The 13,345-nt window shown below is 35.8% G+C and overlaps 1 long non-coding RNA gene across 1 annotated transcript in view; it reads right to left on the bottom strand.

Moving 5' to 3' along the window:
• LOC142826915 (uncharacterized) overlaps positions 1-13,345 on the bottom strand; it is a 194,387-nt gene that overhangs the window by 1,609 nt on the left and 179,433 nt on the right. The window contains exons 2-3 of the long non-coding RNA XR_012901178.1: positions 4,860-4,960; positions 1,705-1,799 (exon numbers count right to left, since the gene is read on the bottom strand). This is a non-coding gene — a long non-coding RNA (uncharacterized LOC142826915). The remainder of the gene's footprint in view (positions 1-1,704; positions 1,800-4,859; positions 4,961-13,345) is intronic.

Below are 13,345 nucleotides of genomic sequence, written 5' to 3'. Positions count from 1 at the left end.
GGCTGTCAGTGCGGGGAGCTTCTTCCCCGTCACACAAGGTTTAATTTATTATTAATAAAGTATAGGTTGAACCTCTCTAGACTGGCACTCTCTGGTTTGGCAACATCTGTGGTCCAGCATGATTTTGGTTAGTGGCCAGGGATTCTGAGGTCCCATAAAGTTTATTTACGGCCACCAGTCCTGGCTGTCAGTGTTCTGTGATTTAAGACAGGCTTTCACTGAGACTTCTGGTCCATTTACACTGCAATCAGAGGTATGAATACAGCAGGGGTTCTCATATCCACACTAGCTTTAATCTAGTTTAGTATGGCTAAAAGTAACAGTGAAGATGCAATTGCATAGGGTTCAACCCAGCTCTACAAGCCTACCTGGGACCATGGGTACATACTGGTAGCCTAAACTGTGGTACATGCCGCTGCACCGGGGCTATGCTGCTGCACCTTATCTACCTTTATTAGCCACATGGAACCAGATTAAACAAGCATACCAGCCTGTGCTGCAATCACACCTCTGACTGCAGTGTAGACATACCTTCAGGCTCCAAAATCACTTCATGGCTTTTGAAAGTGGTACCCAGCTATTCATATTTAAATTCAGCAATCACATTTCTATCATTATATCTTTTCTACTCTTATTTCAGGCTACAAATGAACTGCAGTAAGATGAGTGCCAACTGAATCTTTTTTGATTATTACAGTTATTTTTCAATTCCAATTCATTACTTTTAAGCTGCAGTAATATGGGCTTTTTTAGAAGGATTTTTTTCTGAATTCAGTCACACAATCTAAAGATTTTCTCTAAAAATATACATGAAACTCTAATCAGGTGACAGTACCTTGATGGTTTCTTCTTGGTTTTTTTACATATAAAATCAAATGTATTTAAAAACAAAGCAACAGAGAGTAAAGAACAAGTGATTTTATAATAATCAACTCTCAAGGCCTTGATTCTTTTTACATATCTATACACTGAGGTTGCATCTAGACTGGCATGATTTTGCACAAAAGCGGCTGCTTTTGCACAAAATCTTGCTGCCTGTATACACTGGCCACGAGTATTTGCGCAAGAACACTGACTTTGTAATGTACAAAATCAGTGGTTCTTGCGCAAATACTCTGATGCACACGCTCTGGGATAAGCTAAAATGGCCATCGGAGCTTTCTTGCGCAAGAGAGCATCTACACTGGCACGGATGATTTGCGCAAAAGCAAATCTTTTGCGCAAAGGCACATGCCAGTATAGACGCTCTCTTGCGCAAATACTTTTAATGGAAAAACTTTTCTGTTAAAAGTATTTGCGCAAAATCATGCCAGTCTATACGCAGCCTGAGTGTGAGTATTGTTTTTCTACTAGGAATGTCAATTATGCATTACATTTTTTAAAATTAAATTTCTATACTCACAAATGCCTTAGGGTAGATTCATAACTGAACTTGTATTGGTTCAGTTTATTTGTTCATCGAACAAGTATAATATATTCCAACACAAGCCTATAGAAGCTGCATCTCTATTAGGAATACAGCTATATCTGTAAAACTTTTATAGTGTAGACCTGGTTTAAGGACCAGCATCTGTCCTGTGATATATATATATATATATATATATATATATATATATATATATATATATATATATATATATATATATATATATATATATTGGCATGCAAAAATCACTGCCCTCAGTTGGAAATGCTCCACTGTACCTGAGGCAAAAATAGTGGCCCAAATTCCTAATTCAAGGCATTTCATGGGGACCAGTAGACTTCCAGCTTCAGCAGAACCTTCAGGAATACCAAAGCTGGAATTGTGTGCAGAGGTTTTGTTAAGGTCTGTATGTTTACATTCATTACTCTAAAGATTCAATAGCAATTACTTTTCACCAAGTTATTTACTAATTTATGCATTCTTTACAACCCCAAAGTATCTTTGTGTATCACTTTTGATAAGGTGCTAACAGCTTAAAGGGTGTCCAAACATTTCCAACTATGTGTCTTTTGTCCATTAACCTAAGACCAGAAACAGAGGACCAGTGCAATGCTGTACTGGCCAATATGTTCTATAAGATTATGTGGCAAACAACTGACTATACTGGTACCATGATAGCTTGTGGCAGATGTTTAGATTGTTGTATGTAGAATTTTAAATGACTCTAAAAATCTGTTTTTGCTATCTGTTGGCTATCAACCAAACACTCCTGAATGTTTTAATGGTTATCTACATACCTGAGTGCAATGCTAACTAGTTCATTAGTGCTTACATCACACATTTAGCCTTATCCATTAGCTTGATACACTCAACTGCACTAATCACCTTTAAAGCTAATGTAAGAGTAATACTGCAGTAGCTTTTATCATATCATTTTTGCCTCTAATGGTAACATTTGGTAAGTGTTATTTTTGAGCACAAGGTGCACAATTACTATACTAATAATTTTTCTAATGCTATAAAGCAAAGAGTCCCTCACACATCTTTGCATCTCTATGAAGCACTTTCAGTTGTTGTTCACACTGCTCTGAAATTATCAAATATTCCAATTCATTACCTCATAGCTGCTGTTTTCTTTGTGAAATTATGTATGAGCAGCAGTTGCTGCAATCACCTGAACTTCTAACTTGGCAATTAATAGCAAGTGATTTTATAAACATATGATAAAAGACAGCTGCATGTTTATGGACCCCAATACTTCCTGAGCTTGCATAATGGGCCAAGCATCTTTTCACCCACCTGCTTGTATTCCTGCCATGGTGAATAATAACAATTTTTTAAAACTTTAATGGTCCACCAAAAATGAAATATTTTCACTGAAAAAACTCAGAAACTTGTCTTTTGCAAATAAAAGAATTTCATAGTCTCGGTATCTACTGGTTAGAAACATCTGGGATATTTTTTCTTATATGCTACTATAAGGCAGTAGCATATGAATATGGGAGAAGATAAAGGCATGTGTGTGGCTGTATATATAATAATCCATTTTATTTTTCCATGTTCTTAATTATGAGTTTTAATAGCAAAAACACGGTCAACAGCATGTGGGTTTATTCCTGGTTTGTGTGCATTTCTATAAGGCAGCAACTGGATGCAAGTTCATATTTAATCTCACCCTTGAAGCACTGATAGCAGAATAAAGATTGTACCACCAGAATGTCAGGGGTTCTTCAGCATCATCTATCTTTTATTGAAGGGTTCAAAAAGAGAAATGAGTTTCATCATGAATACTTGACATCTTAGCCTTAAAGAAACTTATCAATGAATGAGCCAGACTTCACCTATCAAACTGCAGCAGTGTCATCATATGCTATTTATTAGTTGAATATTGGACAAAGTTATTTTTTTAAAAAAGCAGATTTAAGTCATACCCTGCACCATGTAGTGAAATGTGTTATAATCCTTTTGTATTATTCTTTTTCCTCAGTGCAGAAAGCAGTGAAAGGCCACAAGCAAGGCTTTTGTTAACAAAACATAGTATTGCCAATGAAGTTATAGAAATGAGGAGATGTTTCAATAATTATGTTTAGACTAGATGAGCATTACAATAGTTTTGGTTTGCTATTTTAAAAATTCCAAAATTTGAATATATCAATTGCAGCCTTTATGCTCTTCTCCAGTTACAAATAGTGCAAGAAGCAAAACTATGAATCATGTGGAAGTGAGGTGTGTGTATGAGGAGGAGGGAACAGAACAGAGAGGAAAGTCATTTGTATGGTATTCCTATTACTGCATTGCTGCCAACCCTTGAGCATTTCAGGGGAAAGTCGGGATAGAGGAAATCAATAACAACAAGACAATGAGCAAGCTATGGTGTCAACGGTGATGAGGGAAGAACAGAGTTGGGATGCTGCTCATGGAGGCTTCATGATTTATGAATATTTATCTTCAGCATTTACTGTTAATGACACTCTAGGGTGAGCTCTGCATCTCCAATGACCTAGCTTCATTGATAATATGCCTACTTTGAGTACCTCAAGGGTGGTACAAATTTGGGAACCAGTGGTACCAAAGTGCATAAATAATAGCTATACAGGATACTTACTGTCCATTACATTATTCAACGAAGCTTGAGAATCACAGAATCATAACATTAGAAGGGATACCCATTTTAAGCTATTTAAATTTAACAAAGTCAGTTGAATACTTTGTGGCTCCCTTTAAAAGAATGCTAAAATGAAATTAAAAAAAGAAACTCACCATTTAAACAACACTTTTTACCAAAAATGTCATTGAAGGGTGAGAAAACGGCCTTCTCTTAGGCCTAAACTATCCCTTTTGCTGGCCTCGCAATAATTGAATGGACACTATTTTGCTCATTCAAAGTTGAGCTATTTGTTTAAGTCATATCACTACCTACAACATAAGACATAATTTGGTACATAAGTCAATTTAATATTTTAAGACAAATTGATAGTTCAGTCTAATCTTTTTCTTGTATTAGCATTTTTCAGGAAAAGCCTTTTAAAAGTTAAAAATATGTGTATAAAGATAAGGAAAGGCAATTGTCTAGGTCTGTTCATTTAGATGTTCTCTTTCCATTAAACTCAAGACAAAAATCCATCCATTTAGAAAATTATCTATAAAAGTTCAGTTCTGAATATTTCTTGAAATTTGTGGTGTAGCCCCTACATTCCTTGTGTCCCTTTGATCCCTTTTAAAGTAATTGGGGGTACTGATTATTCAGGGATTCCAAGATTTGCCTTGTAACCAAAATAATAAGAGGATCTTAGCAATCTTATAAGAGAGAATGAGAATAATTTTATAGTCACCTCCACAACATTATTGTTTGTTTTTCTCCGGATACAGTATCTGTCACTTAAGAAACCCAAATCCTTAATACGTAATGATTTACCATTTTTAAAACTCTTACCAATTATTGTTTGTGCAGAAGCTCCCTGAACATGTGGTAACTGCATAAATTAATGGTATCGTTCAACTGCTTTCCATTCTATTCAAATTTCAAACTGGATTCTAAAAACAGAAAATACTTTTGCACTGAATTATGAATAAATTGGTTATTAAGATTGTAACATTACACTCTCACTGCTTTTTGACATTCTATAGACCTTAGAAGCTGTCAACCATGGCATTTTATTATCATTTTTTGCTCTCCATTTTAGAGTTGCTGTTGCATAGTTTCAATGATACCTTTCTAATTGGTTTCAGCTACTTAAATATTATTGGCTTCACATCCTCCCCATCTGCTCTTCTAGTTTTCATTCCTTAGTGTTCAGTTCTTGACCATTTAGTACGCATAATTTGAATAATTCCTATTTGCAAATTGCCATATTACTTGCCATGGTGTCTAGCTTTATTGTTATATAAAGGACAAATATCACTCAACTTCCCTATGTAAATCCATTTTCACTTATACCTTCAAAGAAGTTTATTGATAGATTCTTTTGAGTAACTATATGGAAATTTAAAACCTTAACACTCCAAGACATAAGTACAGGGTATAAATGGTTTTGTATATGAGTGACATACTTTCATAACCAAAATATATTGTTTACCACCTACAATGTAAGGTATCCAACAAGCTATAAAATGCTATATCATTTAATCAATTTTAATAGAGTATTTATGTACCACTTGGACTGATAAAAATTATTTTTGTATATAATTTATAATATACAGGAATGTCTTCTTTACATATTTGCAAGTTTTCACACTTGTTGCCCTGTGTTTAACTTCGATTTCAATTGGCTTGATGTTTTTATATGGGAAAGCTTACTCTACCCACGTACAAACTCTTAATATTACATGAAACACAACTGTTCATTTATCAGTTACATTCAAGAGTTGTAGGGCATACACAAAGAGTTAATTCCATTTTAAATACTTTTTGATATGTCAAAGCTATTTCCAACACTGAAGTAAAAGGAGGAATACTGCTAGGACCAGTAACATCTCTAGAACATTACGTAATTGGAAGTGTGGCTACTGTGGCACTCTGAAGTCCCACTCTAGGAAGCTATTCCATAGCAGCAGATCAATTTGCCTGAATGGAGCCCCATTTAAGCCAATAGAGTTATGTGAATCAGCTAGAAAAGGGAATATTTATCCTGTGTCTTAAGAGGGGAAAAAACTTTGAAATGTAAGTGCCATTGATAAATGATATAGTCGTATATATGAAACCAAGTCAAATTATGTATTGAAATCTATTCAGAGATTCAAAAGTCATTCACAAAATTATCAGAAACACTATTACTTATGTCATTACAAATTATATTGCTACATACATGAGACAAATCTTGGCTCGGGATTGACTGACATCCTTCTTTTGTAATATTCACTTTGTCAGAGATCAACACAGAAATGTAGGCAATGTTGACCATTCTGATCATGTATGCAAATCAGTACATCCTGACCTATTGAGTTCAGTGTGAACTATTTATTTTCTAAGAGGTAAGTAAAGATCTTTCTTTACTAAGCCTCTAACTTCATCTTTCTTCACTTTACAATTTTAGTTTCAAGTGTTAAAAAAACGTATACTTTTGAAATGTATGCTGACAAAGGGGAGATTTCTAATTCAGATAATCAGGATTTATTTAACAGTATTGTATTCAAGGACATTACTTTGATGAACATTCCCTGGGGCTATAGTCACGTCTCTGTTAAATAGTTTCCATGACAGAAATTTACATATCCTTTTCATAAAGCAAGATGTAGATATTGTTAAGATAATTTAGGCAGAGGTTTACCACCTACAATGTAAGGTATCCAACAAGCTATAAAATGCTATATCATTTAATCAATTTTAATAGAGTATTTATTGAAGGCAATTTTATACATTAAACATAGCCAATTTATAGCCCTCATGAAGAAAATCACATAGCTTGAGAAGGAATCAGTTCATTTGGTACATCATGAGCTAACAAATATACCATGAGAAGGCCTAAATAGACACTGATAACATCAGAAAAAATTCTGCAATTTTGACTAGCTTTTCTCTGCTTGAGGTTTTTGCTCTAGTCCTCTCTCTCACTGTCTCTTTGTCGCACACTTGCATCAAACTTGTCTCTCTCACTCTCTTTTTCTTTCTCTAGCCACCTTTCCATCAATGTCCCTTCCTTTTTCTTTCAGTTTATCTAGCCTCTTCTTCACTAAATCCCTTTTCATCCATCCACTAGGAATAAAAGCAAGTGGGATCTGCATGACATTTGCCTCTCTCACATAGTTCACTGTGCTTGGTTCCAAATGCATTGTAAATCAGCACTTCCTTTATTCCTGGTAATAAGTTGAATGTTTACATACAAACTGTATAGTATCTATTTTAGCTGCTTCTCTGTGTGTGTGTGTGTGTGTGTGTGTGTGTGTGTGTGTGTGTGTGTTTCAAAAAGAGTAGTTTATCAAGTGCTCGCCTTTCTTAATGAGTGAAAATATACAAAAAGGGATAAAATCTTCAACAACATATCACAAAATTGTACTGCCTGAGTAAATTCAGATCATACTATCCAGACATAAGAACAAAAATAGTGGTAACCAGCCAGCGAAGTTACTACCTATGTTCCCAGAAGGGAAAAAAAAACACACTAAAAACTGTAGCTTTAGGGTCTGGAAATCTGGCAATATTAATATGCAAATACTAATGTAATATAAGTTTGAATATTTTATAGATATACCCACAAAAAACAAGGATATGAATGCTAATCCCCCCAGCATACCTTCAACCTTGTCAACAATTAAAAGTAGGAAGTCAAAAAAATGGTCAGAGCCAAGTTTCAAAGGCTGGCATGAAAAACAAACACTGAAATTTCACACTTATTGCCCATTTACTTGTAGAATAAAAACAGGATTGCATGTCATATTGTGTTTTAGTTTAAGAATGCTATGTAGTCACTACCAGACTCATCGGTAATTCTATCCTCCAATGGAATACAAAAGAAAACATAACAAAAAATGAAAATATTTACAGATGAGAAGAATGGGAGATGCAGGAAACATCAGGTGGTTACAAAATGGCACCTGAGGGCCATAGCTGCTTGGCTCTGACATATTTACATGGCCAACCTAAAAAAACCAAGCTGCCAAACCATTCCCATAACAAGCTATAGCCACACATGCAGCGTAAGGACTAATTAGAACATTTATATTCTATGATGGATTAAAAAGGTCACAAAGTAGTGCCAGCCACTTGAGGGCCAGTGGAAGTATGCCCAGGAGCCCTCCAATGTTTTATCTGCACTTTGGAATAGTCCCAATTGAGCACCATTCTCCATCCATCCATCAGTGTAGCTGCACCAGTGTTGATTCGAATGAGCATGAAAGGATACGTTAAGTTTTTGCATGAATTGAGCCAACTGTTTGGTACAAAGCCCAGCTTGCCCTTTGTTATATATCCTGTGTAGTTAAGTGGACTGCTGAATGAAGGCTGCTGCTAAGAGCAGACCATGCCCAGGCTTCCACTGATGATTGTACTGGAATTCTTGAAGGGGGAAAGCCTAAAAACCCAAAGCTATGCTGCTGTAAGGTATACAACTCCCCTTAACCAACAAGAAGGAAGTTACACACAAACACAGGAGCAGAAAGGACCTCTTAATAACAGAGCCAACCTTTAAATAATAATAAAAATATTCTAATAATTTTGCATAGTCAGATGGTGCAGAATAAGAACTGCAATCAGAAGTTACAAAGTAGAATCAATACCTTGGGAACTTCATAAGATGTAGTCATCATTCATGTAACACCAGATATCTATTCTCTTGCCACTTTCATATTCATTTACTAGGAACATTTACTAGAGAATCTGTCACTCCAATTCATTTGACTACTTGGTACATACTCCTCTGGCACACCTCTCCATGACAAACTCCACCAAACTATTTATTTTGGTACATGGTCATATACCTTCTCCAGGTCTACAAGACCATGCCAGTTTCCATATTATTTCTATTAACTTTTCCCAGGGGAAGTCTTGCCAATAAATTATAGCGGGATACGGAAGACCCACTATAATTAGTAAAGCTCTAAATATCGACATTTATTTGTGCATAGCCCTGAGGAGGGAATCACCGCTCATCCAAGATGAGCTTCTGTTCTTTCTACTTGGGTGTGATAAGCCTGCTATGTAGGCTTATAGAGGTGCTGCTGCATAGCCATGCCTCTTTCCCAAATCCTTTGGAGGTGATTTGAACTCTTTGAAGCAAACAGAGAGCAGCTTTGATCTCACAAGGATTGTAACTGGCTCTGACTCCTTGACTCTTTCTTCATGCCTATCTCTTCATGTGGTCCCAATATGATGGCCGTGCATAATATGCACTAAAAAAAACACATGCACTGTCAAAACAAACACTGCAGGAAGGCGTGTGCTAATATTTCTGCATTCCACAAAACAAAAGTAAGTATTGTTAAATGTAAGCAAACATTTAAATTCCAATTACCTAAAAAAAAAATCTGCTTATAAAACCAAAACACATAACACACCTTTCACCTAATATATATAATAGTGATTATGTGTGGGCAAGACAAGGAACAACTGCATACAAACAGAAATTTAGAACAACATAAATCATTCTAAGCTACTGATTTTACTGCACAATTAAAAAAAACATTTTAATAGAGGAGAGTCAAACGAGAATGGCAGAAATGTGAGCATAGACGCCAAGACATCTCCGCAGCTGCATGCCCCTAACAGCATCTCCAGATGCACCTCTGCTGCTTGCCAACAGAGGAATTAGTAAAGGAGCCAGCAGAGGTGACACCAAGGAGTTAGCAAAAGACCCAGATGCTGCTGCTAGACCACACAGATGAAATTTTGGCATCTGGTACTTATTTTTGCCAAATGTGCCTTGTTTGTTTCCACAGCTGTTAAATGTGTTTGCTAGGAAAGGAAGAAGAAAGAACAGTAAGAGATATGCCAATGACTGAGGGAGGCAATATGAAGCCAACATGCCATTTTCTCCCAGATAATTTTTTTTTAGAAATATATTGCTTCTTATTAGGACAAGTCTGAGGTATGTGGCATGAATCTCATGCATAAATTCGTGTTATGTTTATGTTTACATCTTTAAAACACTGTAGGCAATTATAATAGGATTAGGAATTCCCCTGCCATAAAGAAAACTTTGTACCATATATATTTTACATTACCTTGTAATAGACAACTCCAGTCTTTAGACAAAATTAGTTGATGCAAAATGAAATCTACAATAATGTTTGATTTACCTGAAGAAAATGGGAGGCAAAATTAACGAATCACATTAAATTATGTAACACTCTACATAAGTTCTTATGCCCAATGTGTTGAGCTATCACAATATTTCTTGCAACAGAGCTTTAAATCCACAAAATGATACCCAATGCAATAAAAAACACAAAAGGAAAAAATAATCTTTTGAAGATATTCTTCCTGGTTAGCCAGGAAAGGAGGGGGGAGGGGGATTTATTAGTTTGTTTGTGTGTTTGCTTTTTTGAATCTTATTTTATATGAGGTATAGCAGGAAAATACTACATCCTCTCAGATTGCAAGAAATAGATGTAGCCAAATTCTGATCCATTGATTTGAATGGTTTTGCAAGGATGTAGCTGAAACCAAGCTGGTCCTTGGTTATTAGAATAATTAACCCTGTGAAACTTCACTGAGGGTAACTGAGATGCTCAGAAGGCATACTGGGTTTGAATATGGGCCTTCATCAGAGAAATAATAATTCATTAAAGCACATTTTTCTTTAATTGGCAAAGAATATAAATAGTTCAAAACACAAATATGTCATAAAAGTTGATTCCTATTCAAATGACTGCAAAAACTTACATTTAAAACTTAAATACATTTGGTATTACAAGGACATCAGCAGCTTGAATTCTAGTCAATTCAAAAAGCTTGTTGTCATTATAGGTATTTCCTTTGCTCCTGATTTCCTCTGCCAAGTTTTGGCAGTATTAAAATTAAATAAGAACACAAGAACAAGACCAAAGTTTCATCTAGTCCAGTATCCTGTCTTTGGACAGTGGCCAATGCTAGGTGCCCCCAGAGGGAATTTAAAGAACAGGTAATCATCAAGGGTACATCTACACTGCCCGGCTATTTTGGGATACCAGAGGTATCCCAAAATAGCTCTCTCACATCTTAGCTGCCCATTATTTTAAAATATTTAAAAATATTTTGAAATAATGGGCACACTATTTTGGCATCCCTGTAATCCTCATTCCATGATGTTTAATGGATGTCTCGAAAGAGTGACTTATTTCAAAATCTGGTGCTGTGTAGACATGCCAAATTTCAAAATAAGCTGTTTTGAAATGGAATTGAAATAAGATACGAAGTTTGCATAGCACGAATTGTGTATCTTATTTTGACTTTAGGATGCTGTGTGGATGCATTCCAAGAAATCCTACCCCATCACCCACTCCCAGCCTCTGACAAACAGAGGCTAAGGATACCATTCCTACCCATCCTGACCTAACCTCCATTAATTTATCTAACTATTTTGGCACCCCAATGAAATCCTGGTCTTCACAACATCCTCTGGCTAGGAATTCCAGAGGTTGACTGTGTGTTGCATTAAGAAACATTTTCTTCTGTTCGTTTTATTTGCTATCTATTAGTTTCACTAGGTGGCCCCTAGTTCTATGGAAACAATTAAATAACTTATCTTTATTTACTTTTTCCACACCAATCATGATTTTATAGATCTGTATCATATCCCCTCTTAGGATATGCCTACATTTCATTTCTCTTTCTAGAGAGGAATGCAAATGAAGACACCTGAAATTGCAAATGAAGCGGGGATTTAAATATCCCGGGCTTCATTTGCATAACTGCGTTTTGACACTATTTTGAAATAGCACTATTTTGAGAGAAAAAACATGGTTATTTTGAGATAAAACCCTTCCCTCAAAATAACCCTTACTCCTCAAAAAATAGCGCCATAATGTGATTATGCAAATGAAGCTTTGGATATTTAAATCCCCGCTTCATTTGCAATTTTGGATGTCTGCATTTGCATTCCTCTCTAAAGAGAGGAATGAAATGTAGACATACCCTTAGTCTACTCTTTTTTTAGTTGAAAAGCCCCATTCTTTCTAATCTCTCTTCAAATGGCAGTTGTCCCAAACCACTAATAGTTTTTACAGCCTTTTTCTGAACTTTTTCCAATGCTAAAATATTTATTTTTGAGATTAGGTGACCACATCTGTACACAATATTCAAGATATATATTTTCTTAAAATGCTTCAGGGGTTAACCAAGTTAGTCTGTACAGAAAAAAACAACTAATGGCCTGGAAGCACTTTATAGACTAACAAAACATGTAGATGGTATCATGAGCTTTTGTAGGCACAGCCCACTTCTTCAGATGATCATAGATCATGATACCATCTATATGTTTTGTTAATCTATAAAGTGCTACCAGACCATTTGCTGTTTTTTTTCTTAAAACGGTTTGCTTTTCCCTGTTACTGAATGAAAATTCAAATAGCATATGGAAACAATATAGCTGTAGACACACAGTGCTGTGAAATACACAATGTAAACGAACTGGAAAAAGATCAAAAACCACTCCCCCAACCTCACTCAATCTTTTTCATGTATAGGGATTATAGATGTTGCTGGTTAAAAATAGTCAATAGAAACATTAAGATATAAGATAATGTCCATTCTTTATAGAAAATAGACATAGAATTTCCTTGCACCTATAAAATCAGGGACTGATTAAGGTATTCACATAAAAGTTTGTGCCTAGGCTCCAACTGATGAAAATGTTTGTCAAACACACTCTCAAAAATTGAAAATGTTTTCTAAGTACAACAAATGCACAGATGTCTGCAAACAGCCTGCAGCAATGTCTCATGTGGTGAACTGTCCATCCATTTAAGTACAGTGTTAATTTCAAGGCCACCACCATCCAATAAAGGCCTTGCCCATGTACCAAAGCATATGTATGCCTGCTGTTGGAGAAATTCCAGGGAAAGCCCCCTACATCTACCCTGGTGTTTCTGAAAGGGAGAGGGACTCTCTTCTGTTCCCAAAGAAATAGAAAATTCTGCCATAGCTCCTGTTTTGAGGAGGCAGCTCCATGTCACTGCCTTGCTTCTGCATGAAATGAGGGGCCTGCTGCCACTCCAAAGGGGGAGGAATGCCATAGCACAGTGGTGAGGCCATGATTTAGAAAGTTCTGAAGACCCTGGCTTACTTTATTTCAGTCGTGATTATAATGTGCTGCTGTTGCTAGGTGTAGTGCCACTGGAGATTGTTGTTCTATTTAATAGGGAAGGTTTTTAAGTTCCCTTAAGGAAGCACTGGTACACTCTTTGTTCACGTAATCATCTCTTGACATTGATCATCTGGGATCCTGTATCTAAACTTTCTACTCCGCTAGAATTTTGATTATGAGTACAAATTTTAGGGAAATTAGA

Source organism: Pelodiscus sinensis, chromosome 1, assembly GCF_049634645.1.
Source record: "Pelodiscus sinensis isolate JC-2024 chromosome 1, ASM4963464v1, whole genome shotgun sequence".
Classification (NCBI taxonomy): Eukaryota; Metazoa; Chordata; order Testudines; family Trionychidae; genus Pelodiscus; species Pelodiscus sinensis.
The sequence above is the reverse complement of the archived record's forward strand: the minus strand, read 5'-3'. Positions and strand labels throughout refer to the sequence as shown.